This window comes from Natrix helvetica (assembly GCF_964273705.1).
Source record: "Natrix helvetica genome assembly, chromosome: 4".
NCBI lineage: Eukaryota > Metazoa > Chordata > Lepidosauria > Squamata > Natricidae > Natrix > Natrix helvetica.
The window spans coordinates 125,188,686-125,204,388 of record NC_138550.1 but is presented as its reverse complement, the minus strand read 5'-3'; positions in this window follow the sequence as shown (position 1 = coordinate 125,204,388).

The window sequence follows — 15,703 nt, the reverse complement described above, 5'->3', positions numbered from 1 at the left end:
ACACACATCCCAAAAGTTTAAAAAGATTAAATCCATTTCCAAAAACAAACAAACCGAATTTAAAAGAAAAACAATACATTTAAAATAAGTTAAAATTAAAATTAACAGGCCAGGCCGGCTTGCTGGAAAAGCCAACTTTTTAGGGCGCGTCGGAAGGAAATTAAGATAAGAAAAAAAAAAAAGGATTTGGTGAAATGTAAAAGATCATACTAGAAAATACAAACAGAAAATCGAAGAGCTATAATCTGTCACTCCTACTTCAATAAATTTGGCATGATGATGACAAATTGACAAATGAAGAGAACAGAGCAGAGTTTACCTAAGTACTGGTATTGGTTGGGAAGTGTTGGGAAATGTTAAAGTCATTGGTTACCATGCATGTCAATATCATGGTAAGCATCACAAGACACAATTTGCCTCTCTTAATTTTGTCCATACAAGGAATGTAAGCTGCAAATATTTGAAAATCTATGAAGCAAAAAAAAATGCATCAACTCTCCAAATTGGTTTGCAAGCTCAGAAATTAAAGGCACCTGATTTGAATCAGTTCGGAGATTCATTTCGGATATCAGATTTTGAAATCCTCTAATCAAATCATTCCTTCAAAACTCCTGATAAAAATTATAGGCTTTTAGTAAATTCAGCATCACTTAATAACCTTTCAACTGTTTCACATTTTATGTAAAATGGTGCTTTAGAAAAGTGTTATGATGTAATAGGGTCATACAGAACTCTACTAATGCTACCATTGCAAAGCACTATAGATAATCCTACCCAATAACATTATGATTTATTACTTCCAAAATGGATAGTAGATACAAAAGAGCAGCAGAGAATTCCATTATAAGTAAGTTAGACAAAGAACTGAATAGATCCTATGTCATATCCAACAATAAAGCCAAAGGCGATTCTCCTTCATCAATCAACCAATCAGAAATGCCCAACATTTACTAAATTCATTACTTTACACGAACATTTATATCACTAAAAAGTGTCTAACAAAAAACCATTCTATTCAGCTTAAAATGTAAACAATGTACAATAATAAAGTATCACAAAATGAATAATACAAGCTACATCATAAGAACTGATATCTCCTCAATCCCATACTCAGCCTTCCCAAAGCCCCCCAGGAGATCTAAGTTTTAACAGTCTTCCAAAATTCTAATAGATCTGAGACCATTTCTATTTTCAGGGACAGGTTTTTCAGAGGAGGATGTGACAACTGAGTACTCTCTGCTTTCACTAGAGAAATAGATACCACATAGAACAGGTGGTCTTATTGATAGGTTGGTTCAACAGTTCAAGTAGAGTTATCTATGAAGCAAACTGAAGAGAGAAGATAGCCTAAAGCAGGGGTGTTATACTGGCAGCCCACGGGCTGGATGAGTCGCGTGCAGGCCCCGCCCACTCAAGCTCCACAAATGGGAAAAACGTCATGAAATGTCACATGACAGCAACATGACGCCGTGAGTTTGACACCTATGGCTAAAGGATTCATGTGCTAGAATACAAATCTTATCATTCCCAGAATTCTTGGCTAATGTTTGAGGTGTGTGAGAAAACTACTTTAAACTGAGCATTGGATATTGTATTGCATCAAGAACATAAAACTACTTGTGCTACAATTTACTATACTACAAGGAGCAAATACATGCAGTAATATGGATTTGCCTTGAGCTAAGATTTGGAATGTATGACATTATTTCATCAAATCAATGATAACATTATAGCTTCATAATTCACAATAATTATTCTCCATAAAATATTTCTCATTTATTGGAGGAAAACATAATCAGTGATGGGATACTGTATATATATCTCATCTCTAGTAGCCATTATTTGATGGCTACTGTTTTTATCCCTACCCCATAGCTTCCAACCTTAGCAGAAATGCCTGAACTTTATGCAGAAACTGGAGGAAAAAAGATTTCTTATTCCTAAAAAAAAAAAAAAAAAGCATAGTTATATAAACCAGCAAGGACTCTGTAAAGTCTTATGCACTGCTATACTAAAATAAGTTGTCTTCTTTTCTGTGGAATTTCCCTCCAACCACTTATGTAGAGAGCTGGTTTTCTCTGATACTATAATACCTGCTTCACTTAGTCAGCCCAAGATACCCACACCCCTTCCAAATCTCTTGATACTAGTTTTCCCTTTGTATTATCTCACCCCAATAAAAATTATTTTCAAATTGTTTATTGGTTTGGAACTTCCATATATTTTTAAGTATATGTGTTCTAGTCTTGCAGTATCACAATTTTATAAAAAGAGTTATCCAATCAGTTCTGTGATACTCCTTTTACCTTATTTTTGTGGGAAGAAAATATGTGATGCTTAAGTCTGCTTTTCACTGTGTGTACCTACACAGCACTATACAATCACACAATGTATTTTTAAGCTTGCCTTCATGCACATCTTTTGGGAGGTGAACTCTCTGTTAGAGGGCTTAAAAGAAAAGCAGAAACAGCTGTTTCACCTGCATTTTCAGGTGGCTCATAGTATGTTCCTATGAGAGAAACATGCATGTGGTTTTTTCCCCTTTTGATGCTATGCATTTTGTTACTTGACCATGTTATAAATGCAACAGATACTGTGCTTCGTTTAACATGTGTCCCTGGCATAACAAAGTCTCAAAAACTGAAGACACTCCGCTGTGGATTCTGTCCAAGAAAAAAATACGTCAGAATCAGGAAGAAGCTTTAGAACACGCCTTTGCTGTCAAGAGCGCTTGAAATAATAGTAAATCTAAGGAGGGTCTTTGAGGCTTTTTGGCATGTGTTTGCTGGGCCAGTGGGTAGCTATAAAAGTTGGGCATGTTAACAAAAAATGTGATGTGGGTGCAAGAGGACATGCCCATGTTTTCTTTGCAACTGCAGTTCCTGTTGCTGAGTTTGAGCATTTCTTCCTCTCTCTCTCTTTTTTTTAATGAATGGTCTCTGGCTCAGTTCCTGGTGTGCAGATTGTAAATTAGCATATAAATTAGACACCAAGGAGGGTGCAAAGTATTTGTTTAATTCATCAGCACCAGTGGAATAGAATAAACTAGGTGCGGATCTGAGGGAATCCTGGGTGAGAACATACTTTCATAAAGTGCTCACATTTTGCAAACAGCCTTCTTGGGAACTATTTTGCCTTTTGTGATGGAACTTCAGAAGCAGATGTAATATTAGTCAGTGGTACAGCTGTACAGAAAAAAAAAGACACAGGTTTTCGCAAGGTAATAGTGAAAAACTAACTAAAATTGCACATCAGTATTGTTCCATTAAAAAAACATCAAGAGTAACAATAGCAAAATGACTTTAGAGCCTCAATTAAAAGAGCAAAATATTGAGTAGGGTAACTGTTTAATCTCAGGTGAAAGTGCTGCTGCTTTAAAGAGTTTCAAATAGTTCTATATATGCACTCTTGTGCGCCCCAAAGCACCTTTTGTCTTCAAATGTAAATATTGCAAAGCCCTTAGTAGAGAGCAAGTTTCTGACTGCCTGAGGCTGGATGATAAGCACAAAAGGTGATCTATGAACTGGAGACCAATGCAATACAATACAATAGCAGAGTTGGAAGGTACCTTGGAGGTCTTCTAGTCCAACCCCCTGCCTAGGCAGGAAACCCTATACCATTTCAGACAAATGGCTATCCAACATCTTCTTAAAGACTTCCAGTGTTGGGGCATTCACAACTTCTGGAGGCAAGTTGTTCCACTGATTAATTGTTCTAACTGTCAGGAAATTTCTCCTTAGTTCTAAGTTGCTTCTCTCCTTGATTAGTTTCCACCCATTGCTTCTTGTTCTACCCTCAGGTGCCTTGGAGAATAGTTTGACTCCCTCTTCTTTGTGGCAACCTCTGAGATATTGGAATAATGCTATCATGTCTCCCCTAGTCCTTCTTTCTCTTAAGCTAAACATACCCAGTTCCTGCAACCGTTCTTCATATGTTTTAGTCTCCAGTCCCCTAATCATCTTTGTTGCTCTTCTCTGCACTCTTTCTAGAGTTTCCACATCTTTTCTACATCGTGGCGACCAGAACTGAATGCAGTATTCCAAGTGTGGCCTTACCAAGGCATTATAAAGTAGTGTTAACACTTCACGTGATCTTGATTCTATCCCTCTGTTTATGCAACCTAGAAGTGTGTTGGCTTTTTTGGCAGCTGCTGCACACTGCTAGCTCATATTTAAATGATTGTCCACTAGGACTCCAAGATCCCTTTCACAGTTACTACTGTTGAGCAAGGTACCACATATACTGTACCTGTCCATTTCGTTTTTGTTGCCTAAACTAGAACGTTACTCTTTTCACCATTGAATTTCATTTTATTATATAATGCCAGATGCCATGTAAGTGAGGATGGTTCATAAGGATAAGGAGGTATAAAGAGAAATATTGGATGGTGTTGGGATCAACTAGCTTTAGCTTTCTTTTCTTTATGCCTTTAACATGTTTGCTTATTTCTTATTCCTTTTTTGTGCTTGGCATAATATTTCTTATCATGAAACACAATAGCATGCATGTCTGCTGCAAAAATGGCATGGAATAAATGCAGCATTTCTTGAGCTTATATGTTACATTTCATCTTTTCACAGAGCTTTTTGTTCATTTTATAATAATCATAACCAACCTTAATTGATCTCAGAAAGCTAAACCAGGCCAAACCAGAATTATCTGATGTGAAACACAAGGATATTCCAAAAAGAAGAAGAAAGAGGAGGAGGAGAAGGAGAGGTAGCAACAAAAAGCATGTTGTTCCCCAGAGCCTTACATAGGCAAGTTCATAAAATGGGGGCTTCCATGCAGGATATTTTTTTTAAAAAAAAAAAATCAAGACGGTGATTGCTATGACATGACTGAGGCCTTGCCCCAAAGATTGGGGCTTTGAACACATGGTAAAGCTACTATTTTGGCTTGACACCCTCCCACGTTCTAGCCAACCCCTTAAAAATGCTCTTGGCATGAAGTCATTAGGAACTGGGCTCAGAGAAGATTAGAATGTTGTCAAGACTGCAGTGCTCTGAAGGTACACTTAGGGGTAACCAAGAATGAATTTAGTGTAGATATACATAAAACATTCTGCGTATTTTCAAAATATTCTCTCCATTTTCTTTTAAAGCAAAACGGGCTTGGATATTTCTTCATCTATGCCTTTTATTTTGATTTTTCTAATAATAATTCCTCCCTCTCCCCCAAAAAAGTACTGAAGAATTTGCAAGTTTGGTCATTTACTGAATAACTTCCATGTCATTGAATATTTTGGTTAATAATTCAAGTGAACTTCAAGTGCAAGTTCATAAAACGGGCATCCATGCAGAAGATTATTTATTCATTCGTGTACTTCTTGTATGATAGATTAGGAAACAATAGTATCTTATGTCACTCCCCAGAAATATAATTATTTGAACTGATGCCAAATAATTTTCACCCATTGTGTTTTGTTAAGGTGGGATTTAAACAAAAAGAAAACAATATGAAGGCAGTGGAGCATGGAAACCAAAGGTTGAAATGTTATTCATGAGTAACTTTAGGTCAGATTGTGCCTACATCAGCTATATCAAAACATTTGATTTAATATCTTTTTATTCTTTCAAAGAATTAACTTTGAAAGGTCACATTAAGGCTCATTCCATCAGAGACATATCCTGGAAAATATCTTGCTTCACATCAGTTCCCATCCAAGATATTTTCAGAGCTACTGTTCTCTCTGAGACTGTTTAAAACTGCATTGTCTAAATTCAATGTTGCATAATAATTTAAAATTGCACATTGACTTTCTAGAACTTGTAAAAATGAGCCAGTCCTTTCCTTGCTGCTATTTGTGGTCATGAGAGAAATTGTTATTCTTAGCCTCAAAAGTTCCTTAGTGAATCAATCCAGTACTTCAAATGTTATGACAGGGCTCAGGATGTGCAGGTTCAAATCCCCTATCAACTATGAAGTTCACTGGCTGGTTCTGACAGATTCTCTCAGTTGACTTATCTCAGAAGGCTCTTACAAGAACTAAGTTGGAATGGGTAGAATTAGGTGTACCAATTCTTTGAGGCTCCTTAGAGAAATGACAAAATCTAAATGTAATCCATAAAGCCAGTAAATATCAGCATATCTTTGTAATCTGAATAAAAGAAAAATGATATTGATTATGCTGAAGAAACAAGATCTTGTAATGTACAAAAATGGTATCTATGTTTTTCATAATCTTTTGGGCACTTTCTTATCTTCTTGAGGCTCATCAAGTCATTATTTTTGTTCATGATGAAACCATAAGAGAGTGGTCATGATTTTTTAGCATCTCAGAAATAATTATGGCACTTGACCTATTTATTTCTAAAATATATTGCATAGTCCTAATATAGTTTCTTTTATCCACACAATTCCTTCTGGAAAGTTCCCCTTAATCATAATTTTCCCTACTTGTATCTAATTACTAACTTTATATCTGAGCTTATAGAACTCTAACCAATGTCAAGCTTTTAGCTTCTGTTGACTCCTAAGGGAATATTGTGTAACTTCTTACCAGTTAAATCTCTATAATACCATCCTACACTTTTCTAGTTTGTTTACAGCAAAACCAGTTTCTCCCTACAGTTTGATGAAATATAGTCAAAGAGGGCAAGTTATGAAGTTATACTAATAAAAACTCGCCAAGTTTTTGAAGTGTCAAAAGAAATTTAGCTGCAAGAGCATCTGTTCAAAATGCTTATTAAAAACCTTTCTCCAAAGTCACGCTATCTTATGCACATTTTGTCCAGCATATATGGTAACACGAGCACTTTATTTCTTTTAGAAAAACATGAAACTAGCAAATTGGGATTGTAGCTGCTTTTACATTTTCCCCTTCTATTTTAAATTATGGTTATTCACCCATACATTCCCTCTCTGAATATTCATTTAAAAAGAAGGTTTTGTAATAGTCACATTTAATTTATCAGGGTGCAATAATTTGTGTTTCCCAATCATCTTGCAGACTTTGGTTCATTATACTATTGTTTCACATGAGTAAGTTAGCAAAGTTTGGATTGATTGACTCTAATTAACTAAAACTGGTTCCAGGCTGTGCATCTATTGTCATGGTAGCTGGCCACAAAACCCCAAACTGTACAGTAATGGCAATATAAGGTAATACTGATATGAAAACACTAGCAAATGTTTCATATTGTTTTAGACTATTTAAACATAAATTACTGATGTGGGGGACAATGGAAGAAAGAGCCTACTCATAGAAATGTATATAGAAATGTGGCCCATAGTTGCACTGTTAATATAGCTACTCCTGAGAATATGGACGTGTCAACAAATGAGTAGCTGCTTTAATAAAAGCTTTAGGGAACTCATCTAGAGCAGCAGCACCCAAAGCTGGGTAGAGTAATTTACCCTTAATTGATTTCTGTTTGTTTTTGTGCCTTTGAGTCAATCTTGATTCCTGGCAACTGCTTGGACAAGTCCCTGCAATTTTCTTGGGCAAGTTTTTCAAAAGTGGTTTGCCATTGCTTCTTACCTGAGGATGAGAGAGAGTTACTTGCCCAAGATCACACAGCTGGCATCACGCCAAAGATGAATCTAGAACACACAGTTTATTGGTTTCTAATTTTAACCATTACTATACATCATGCTGGTTCTTTATGTTAAGGTAAAGGTAAAGGTTACCATTCCACATATGTGCTAGTCATTCCTGACTCTAGAGGGCAGTGCTCATCTTTGTTTCAAAGCTGAAGAGCCAGTGCTGTCTGAAGATGTCTCCATGGTCATTTGGCTGGCATGACTAAACACCAAAGGCTCACGGAACGCTCCTACCTTCCCACCAAAGGTGGTTCCTATTTTTCTACTTGCATTTTTTACATCTTTATGTTATAAGAGCACAAATCAAAGGTTTGAAAAGTGATGGGTGATCCTTATGAAACCTTTCATTACCTATTTCCAAACCTTAAACACCCCAAATATGAGCAGGATACAACAATCTCTTTTTTTCCTTTCCTTGTGGAGGGCATTTAAGCAACAAAGAGGTAACTTGAGGTTTGTTGAGCCCTAAATACTCATTTCATATCTTAAATAACCCTGACCCATTAAGGCCCATGTTGGCTCCTGTGTCCATCTATATATGGAGGTCCATTTTGGATCCTGACTTTTATATATATATTTCCTTTGCCAGATTCAGGAAAGATAACATTGATCAAGTACTTAAAGATAACGTCTGAATAGGAACATGGTCGAAAGAACTCTATAAATTTAATTTGTAGAAAATGTTATTTTCTACGTCGCATTTTCAGTCAGTTCCAGGCGGAAGGGATCACCCAAAATGTGACGCATGGAGGCCAAAAACAGGCAATTTTCACTCACTTTTAAGGGGGGAAAGTGTGTCATACTCCGAAAAGTACAGTATCTGTATGTATTTTGTTATAGGAAATGAATGCTAAGTGTTAGATATTAGCATATATCGCTGTAAGTCTCCACTCAGGTCCGCCGCTAGGGCGGGAACTAGGGATCATTCTGATTGGTCGAGAGGCGTACCCGATCCCTATAAAAGGGGAACCCTCAGACCACACACCAAGCTGGATCACTACTATTACTAATAAAGAGCTGTTAAGTCACTACTTGTCCGGAGTCTGTTCTCTCATTGCCCGAATCTAACACTAAGAAAACCATTTCCCTTTGAATTGTACAGGAGGTTAAATGAACCTTTTGCCAATTGGTAGTATATTATAATACTGGGCGCACAATTGATTTTTACATTTATTTTCAACCAGGTATCGTGTAATAACTTTCTGCTTTGCAAGTTGTTTTTCCACTTATTTGTTTTTTCCACTGATATTTTATAATGCCAGAATATTGGGGTATTCCATCCACCAATTGACTGAAAATATTAAACAAAAGTAATATGGTAAAAGGTGACCTTTCTTCCAAAGTTAATTTTGAGAGAATTGTCATATATTTACTCTATTTATATAATTATACATGCATTCAATGATAGATAATAGAGATGGATGGATGGATAGATAGATGCATAGATAGATATGCATATTAAATACATTTAAGTCTATAAATAAATTAAAAAGGCTTCCTTGAATCCATCTTGACAGCTGGTGATTATGTGAGCATGTTCATGTAAGGGTTTTGGAGAGCAGCATTAAAATAGACTGTCATTACTTCTTCTGAGTATTTTTACTTCCCAATCTAAATGTGGATTTCCTAGTGGTCTTCCATCCCTATACTAATCATCTCTGATTCCCTTTTTTTAGGTCATTCAAAGTAAGGTGAGTGCTGCCACTGCTGTAGATATCCAAATAAACCTTCAGTGATTTATATAATTCAATTTCTGTCAGTATTCATTATCATTTTTAATTAAACTACTTTGCAGTACTGTGTAGTTCATATCAAAGATTTTCAGAGAAAACATTCTGTACATGATCTATTAGCTTTTCACTTGCAAAAGTTCTCTCATTTCTGTTTACATTGTGCAAGTGTGGGTTATTATCAGACTATCAGGTCTTTCTTTGCAGAATCTGTTTAAAGAGTTGTTTTAATAAGAATTCAGTTGATTGACTTGGACTGATGTTAAGTTAATTGATCAATATTTTCTGTATCACTGGTAGAGTCATTTTATCAGAATTGCATTATAGTGGCTCCTTTCTAGTGTACTAATATCATCACCTCTTTAAATCAGATTAAATTTATCCTGACTGCAGAGATCAAATATTCTTGGTGTCTTCAGATGGGAATTCCAATTTTCATTTCAGTTGTATAGCCAGGATCCTGACGTGGTGTTGAAGCTTTGCCTAAATAGCTTCCCAGCTTGGAATGTTGTGGTGAAACATATTTGAAGAGATTAATAGGATGTATGCAGCAATTCTGTCAGCAATCTTTCCAATTTAGAGTTGATGATTGTGGGATCCCCAGAGACCATCTAGGCAGAAAAGAACCAATTACTAAGGAGAAGGCTCATAGTTTGGAGGGCTTTCACAAACTTAATAATATCCCTGGATTTCTGGTCTTTAACTAAGGACCTTTATTAATATCTTCTAAACACTGGGAGCTTATTTATTTCATTCCTGGTTGATGATTTCAGCCAATTCAACACACTGTACTAAGTTTTCGGTGAGAGTATCTTGCAAACAGTTCCACATGTTATAGCCTTGCTGTTCAACTATTGCTGTGTGAGGTAGTATGAACATTACGTATTTGTTATAAAGTACCAATGCAGTTTAGTGGCTTGTTTCCAGAGCATCCAAGGTGGTGAATTTGACTTCGAAGTCCTATACAGTTTGGATTTTTGATCTGTTAAAAAGCTCTTTTCTCATATGTTTCCTTCAGGTTTTTAAGATCTTCCTGTAAGATTCTGCTCCAGTTTCATACTCTCATGAGATAAGACTGCCACTGGCCAGAAAAAAAGGTCTTTCTTTGCAGTGACCCTGAAGCTATGGAACTCCATTTTTCTAGAATGCCATCTTGTTTTATTTTAAAAACAAACAAAAACAGACTAGGATATATATTTCATTTTAAAAACTTCATCAGTTTCCATTTCTTGAAAGCATTTTATTTGGATATTTCTTTATTATATTCTTTATTGTTTAAGGTATTATACCATCTAGATTTGTTAAAAAGTGGTTTAAAGCATAGTAAATGTATTAATGAAATCCATTCATATCTCATTCCTGGCCATTTCCAGTCATTCTTAAGATGTTAGGTCACATAAATCTACTAAAAAATAAGAATCTGCAGAGTGCATAGGGTTCTCTGCGGTATATGATGTATAATATACTCCGTTATAACTGCAGTTTGAAAAATAATTCCATTGTATCATTCTCTAAAGTGAATACAAATCTAAACATCTTGCTCATTCCCAAGTAATGTTTCGCTTCAGTCTGAAGGCATCAACATGTTTCTTTGTAAGCAAAAAACATCATACCTACAAATCTGTACACTAGCAAACAGTTTATTTTTTCGTCGGCTGTAATCAGTTTCTAAAATCTTTTTTTTAATCCAACTATGGTTCTCATGGTGTAGTAAATGACATTAGACTTTTGTAAATTCTTGCAGAATATAACAGATCATTGGTTTTATAACATAGTCACTGTTTTTGCATTCTGATGAGATTATTAGATGCAGCCCTGAATACAACTTCCCCGAATACTGTTAGTTTTAAAAAAAAGTTTACTAAATGGTATTTTGTCATCTGTATCTGGAAATCAGCATAGTTCCTTTATTATCCCTTTCTTGTGAGGGTATTTTTGAAAGCTGATGAGTTCTACCAATATGAAGTTATGAAATCATTGTTCTGATCTGTATTTAGGTTGCTCCTAATATGTTTTTAAAAAATATACATGAGATAACAAGTAGAATATGTCATCCAGTGCAAGAATTTAATTTGAATAAAAGGAATAAAAATAAATGTTATCAAATGCTTATTCCAACTATATAAAACTAGTGAATTGCACAGATCAGGAAAATAAATAGAATGACATCTAAATGACACATTCGTGGATGCAGATTTAAAATAATCCCAATCATTTAATTTAAAATGAAATATATCACAGTGTGTCACCCATGCAATGTTTGTTCAGGTTCATAATACTATTGCTCTTTTTATTTGTTATATATTTCTCCAGCAAGCTCAGATTCTGATTAGAATTGTCAACTAATTTTCTCATTATATCAGACTGGGAAGATAACCCACTGCAAAATGTGGCTTTCCCTTATCATTTCCTTATAAATATTTATGTGAATACATGTTCTTTACAAAAAATGCAAGCTTTTCAAACATGAAATCAAACCTAATTCCTCAGAAGTGAAAGATGCCATATGTTTTTTCATAAAGATGCTCTATCCTCATACTGGGGATAGGGATACTCTATTGATGTTTGAAGATGATCTACATCTTGCTTTTTCTAAACTTACATGGTGAATCTCCTTTAGCTAAAGAATAAGCAGCAAATAGTCCTATCATTATTGTTGGACAGCAGTTCCGTATTAGTGAGGACTGATGAAAATTGGAATTCAGTAGCAAATAGTGTTTGTCTGTCACTATTATTGTTACCTTTTAAAAATGATTATTTTAACATTATTTCTGCCTTTATAATCACCCAGGATTGTATAGATCAGGGGTGTCCAAACTTGGCAACTTTAAGACTTGTGGACTTCAACTCCCAGAATTCCCCAGCAAGTCTTAAAGTTGCCAAGTTTGGACACCCCTGGTATAGATTGTGGAATGACTTAATGAACAAATGAAGGATTTAGATCTAGGTTGGCCAGACTCTGTCGTTGGGGTGTGATTAAATTGATATTAAATAAATAAATGGTCTGTAAATATCCACTCAGACCGTGAACAGTAATTTATGAGCCGCAGGAAATTGTCTAGAACTTACACAGTACAGGTAGTCCTTGATTTACAACAGTTCGTTTAATAACAGTTCAAAGTTACAACAACACTGGAAAAAAATGACTCATAACCATTCTTCACACTTCCGACCATTGCAGCATCCCAATGGCCCTGTGATCAAAATTCAGACGCTTGGCAACTGGCACGTATTTATGATGGTTGCATTGTCCTGAGGTCTTGTGATCACCTTTTGCAAATTTCTGACAAGGAAAGTCAAACTATTCTCCAAGGAACCTGAGGGTAGAACAAGAAGCAATGGGTGGAAACTAATCAAGGAGAGAAGCAAATTAGAACTGAGGAGAAACTTCCTGACAGTTAGAACAATTAATCAGTGGAACAGCTTGCCTCCAGAAGTTGTGAATGCCCCAACACTGGAAGTCTTTAAGAAGATGTTGGATAGCCATCTGTCTGAAACGGTATAGGGTTTCCTGCCTAGGCAGGGGGTTGGACTAGAAGACCAGCAAGGTCCCTTCCAACTCTGGTATTGTGTTGTGTTGTATTGTATTGTATTGTATTATTGTATTGTATTATTGTATTATATTATTGTATTGTATTGTATTATTGTATTGTATTGTATTATTGTATTGTATTGTATTATTGTATTGTATTGTATTGTATTATTGTATTGTATTGCATTGTATTGCATTGTATTGTATTATTGTATTGTATTATTGTATTGTATTGTATTGTATTGTATTGTATTGTATTGTATTGTATTGTATTGTATTGTCAATGGGGAAGCCAGATTTACTTAACCACCGTGTTACTACTTTACAACTGCAGTGATTCACTTTACAACTTTGGCGAGAAAGGTTGTAAAATGGAGCAAAACTCACTTAACTGCCTCACTTAGAAACAGAAATTTTGGGTTCAATAGTGGTCACAAATGGAGGATTATCTGCATAAACCCCAAAATCAACTCAGTCTTAAATTTTCTCAGGTTTGGGATGAGTTGCCAAGCCCAGGAAGGTTCTTGCATTACTCAGTTAATCTCTTAAACTCTGAATATCAGTAAAGCTTAACATTGTGGAAGGGCTGTATATTTGATTCTAAGACCTGGAGGAAATGTTACATAATTGTTATGAATTGTTATTGCGACTGTGTAGAATTTTGTCTATAATTTGTAATGTACCATGCAAGGGTATTTTTAATAAACATCTTGCTATTATTATTATTGCTTACAATTATGAGCTTCTTTGAACAAATCTGCCTTTATAAGAGTGATGGAAGGTAAATCAGAATCTATATTATAATTTTGCTTCTTCTTTTCCCAACCTAGATATATTTGGATTACAGTTCCTAGAACACCCAGATGGCATAACCTATAAATTGTGGAAAATACAATCACAATACATCTAAAGCACATGAACTTGTCTCACAATTCATGTAAGAATTCTCTCTTGGTAACCATACACATTTCTATGGAATTATATCATCTGTATTTTTTTCTCCATCTGGTGGCCTCCAGAATTGTAGTACTACAATTCCCATCAATCCCATCCAGTTGGAAAGTAATGTTTCTGGAGTTTGCTACTCAAGCCATGACTGAACTGATTTCTGCAGCATCCTGAATGACCAACGCTTAATAGCAAATGCTATAAACAATAGAAAGAACAGTAAATTGGGTTAAGTGCTATGCTTTGGTTTTCTCCTATTTTTATTCTGTCAGTGTTTTTATTGCTAAGATTGCTTAACATGAGCATGATGTCTTGCATCAACAGCAGAGAAAATGGAAATGCTTCCACAACCATGTCAGCATAGTCTTTTTTGGCATTTCTTAAAAATGGAAATGGAGGTGGAAGGTTAAAATGAGGAATGGTTCATCAGGGAGATTTGCAATAAAAATAAAATATCAAGGAAACTTTATGGTGTATTTAAAGAAAAGAAATTGTTTTGTTTTTTGTCATAATGTTTGAAATCCAAATATCTTTCCCTTTTATGCTGAAATGATGCTTCTGTTCTTTATAAAGCAAAAATCCTGTCGAAAAAGTTGTCATTTCTGACCCTATAGCTTTTATCCACTAAATAGTATAGATTCAGTTTGGATAATATGTCTATTCAAAGATTGCTCTAGATTGGAAGAACCATTTGAAGGACCATCACTCATGGATTGGGGTGGTTGGCAGACAAACCACTTTTTTGGGAAGGAGGGGGGGGAATGGCTGGATCTTTCTGAATCTCTCAGGGGACCTGAAGGCCTCCGAAAAAATGTGTGCCTGACAGAAGCCTGTAGTGATTGCTGATAAGAAGACTTCTCATAAAATGAAATGCCACTCCATGGCAAACAATGGTACAGATGAGACTTCTTTTGCCGGGGTGTCCAAACTTGGCAACTTTAAGACTTGTGGACTTCAACTCTCAGAATTCCCCAGCCAGCAGAGCTGGCTGGGGAATTCTGGGAGTTGAAGTCCACAAGTCTTAAAGTTGCCAAGTTTGGACACCCCTGTCTTATGCCCTTCATGTAGGTAAAACTATTGCGTTAAATAAATATTCAAATATTTGAAATTTATAAATGTGGTCCCCATTGCCTTTACCTTATTGTAAATGGTTTCTTTTTAGTCCTTTCCCTATCAGTACTGAGAGACTAGGTGTGGAGAAAGAGAAGTCAGGATCCAAATTCCTCTCTTTCCTTCATATTAAGAATTTTCATACCCTTGAGACTCAAAGAATTGTGAGCAAGGAATTAGTCCTCAGCACTAGAAGAGTAATGAGCTCATTATCCTTCAACACCAAAATCCAGTCTGGATTGTCCCTTCCAGCTTTTTGCATTTTGAAGGTATTACTTCAAGGAGAGAAAACAATTAATTAACAATTGTTAAATTAGTGTGTGTGGGTATATGTGTTTGTTTCCCTTTCCTTCTACAGGTGAAACTCGAAAAATTAGAATATCGTGCAAAAGTTCATTTATTTCAGTAATGCAACTTAAAAGGTGAAACTAATATATGAGATAGACTCATTACATGCAAAGCAAGATAGTTCAAGCCGTGATTTGTCATGATTGTGATGATTATGGCTTACAGCTCATGAAAATCCCAAATCCACAATCTCAGGAAATTAGAATATTACATGCAATCAATAAAACAAGGATTGTATATAGAACAATATCGGACCTCTGAAAAGTATAAGCATGCATATGTACTCAGTACTTGGTTTGGGGCCTTTTTGCAGCAATTACTGCCTCAATGTGGCGTGGCATGGAAGCTATCAGCCTGTGGCATTGCTGAGGTGTTATGGAAGACCAGAATGCTTCAATAGCGGCCTTCAGCTCTTCTGCATTGTTCGGTCTCATGTCTCTCATCTTTCTTTTGGCAATGCCCCATAGATTCTCTATGGGGTTCAGGTCAG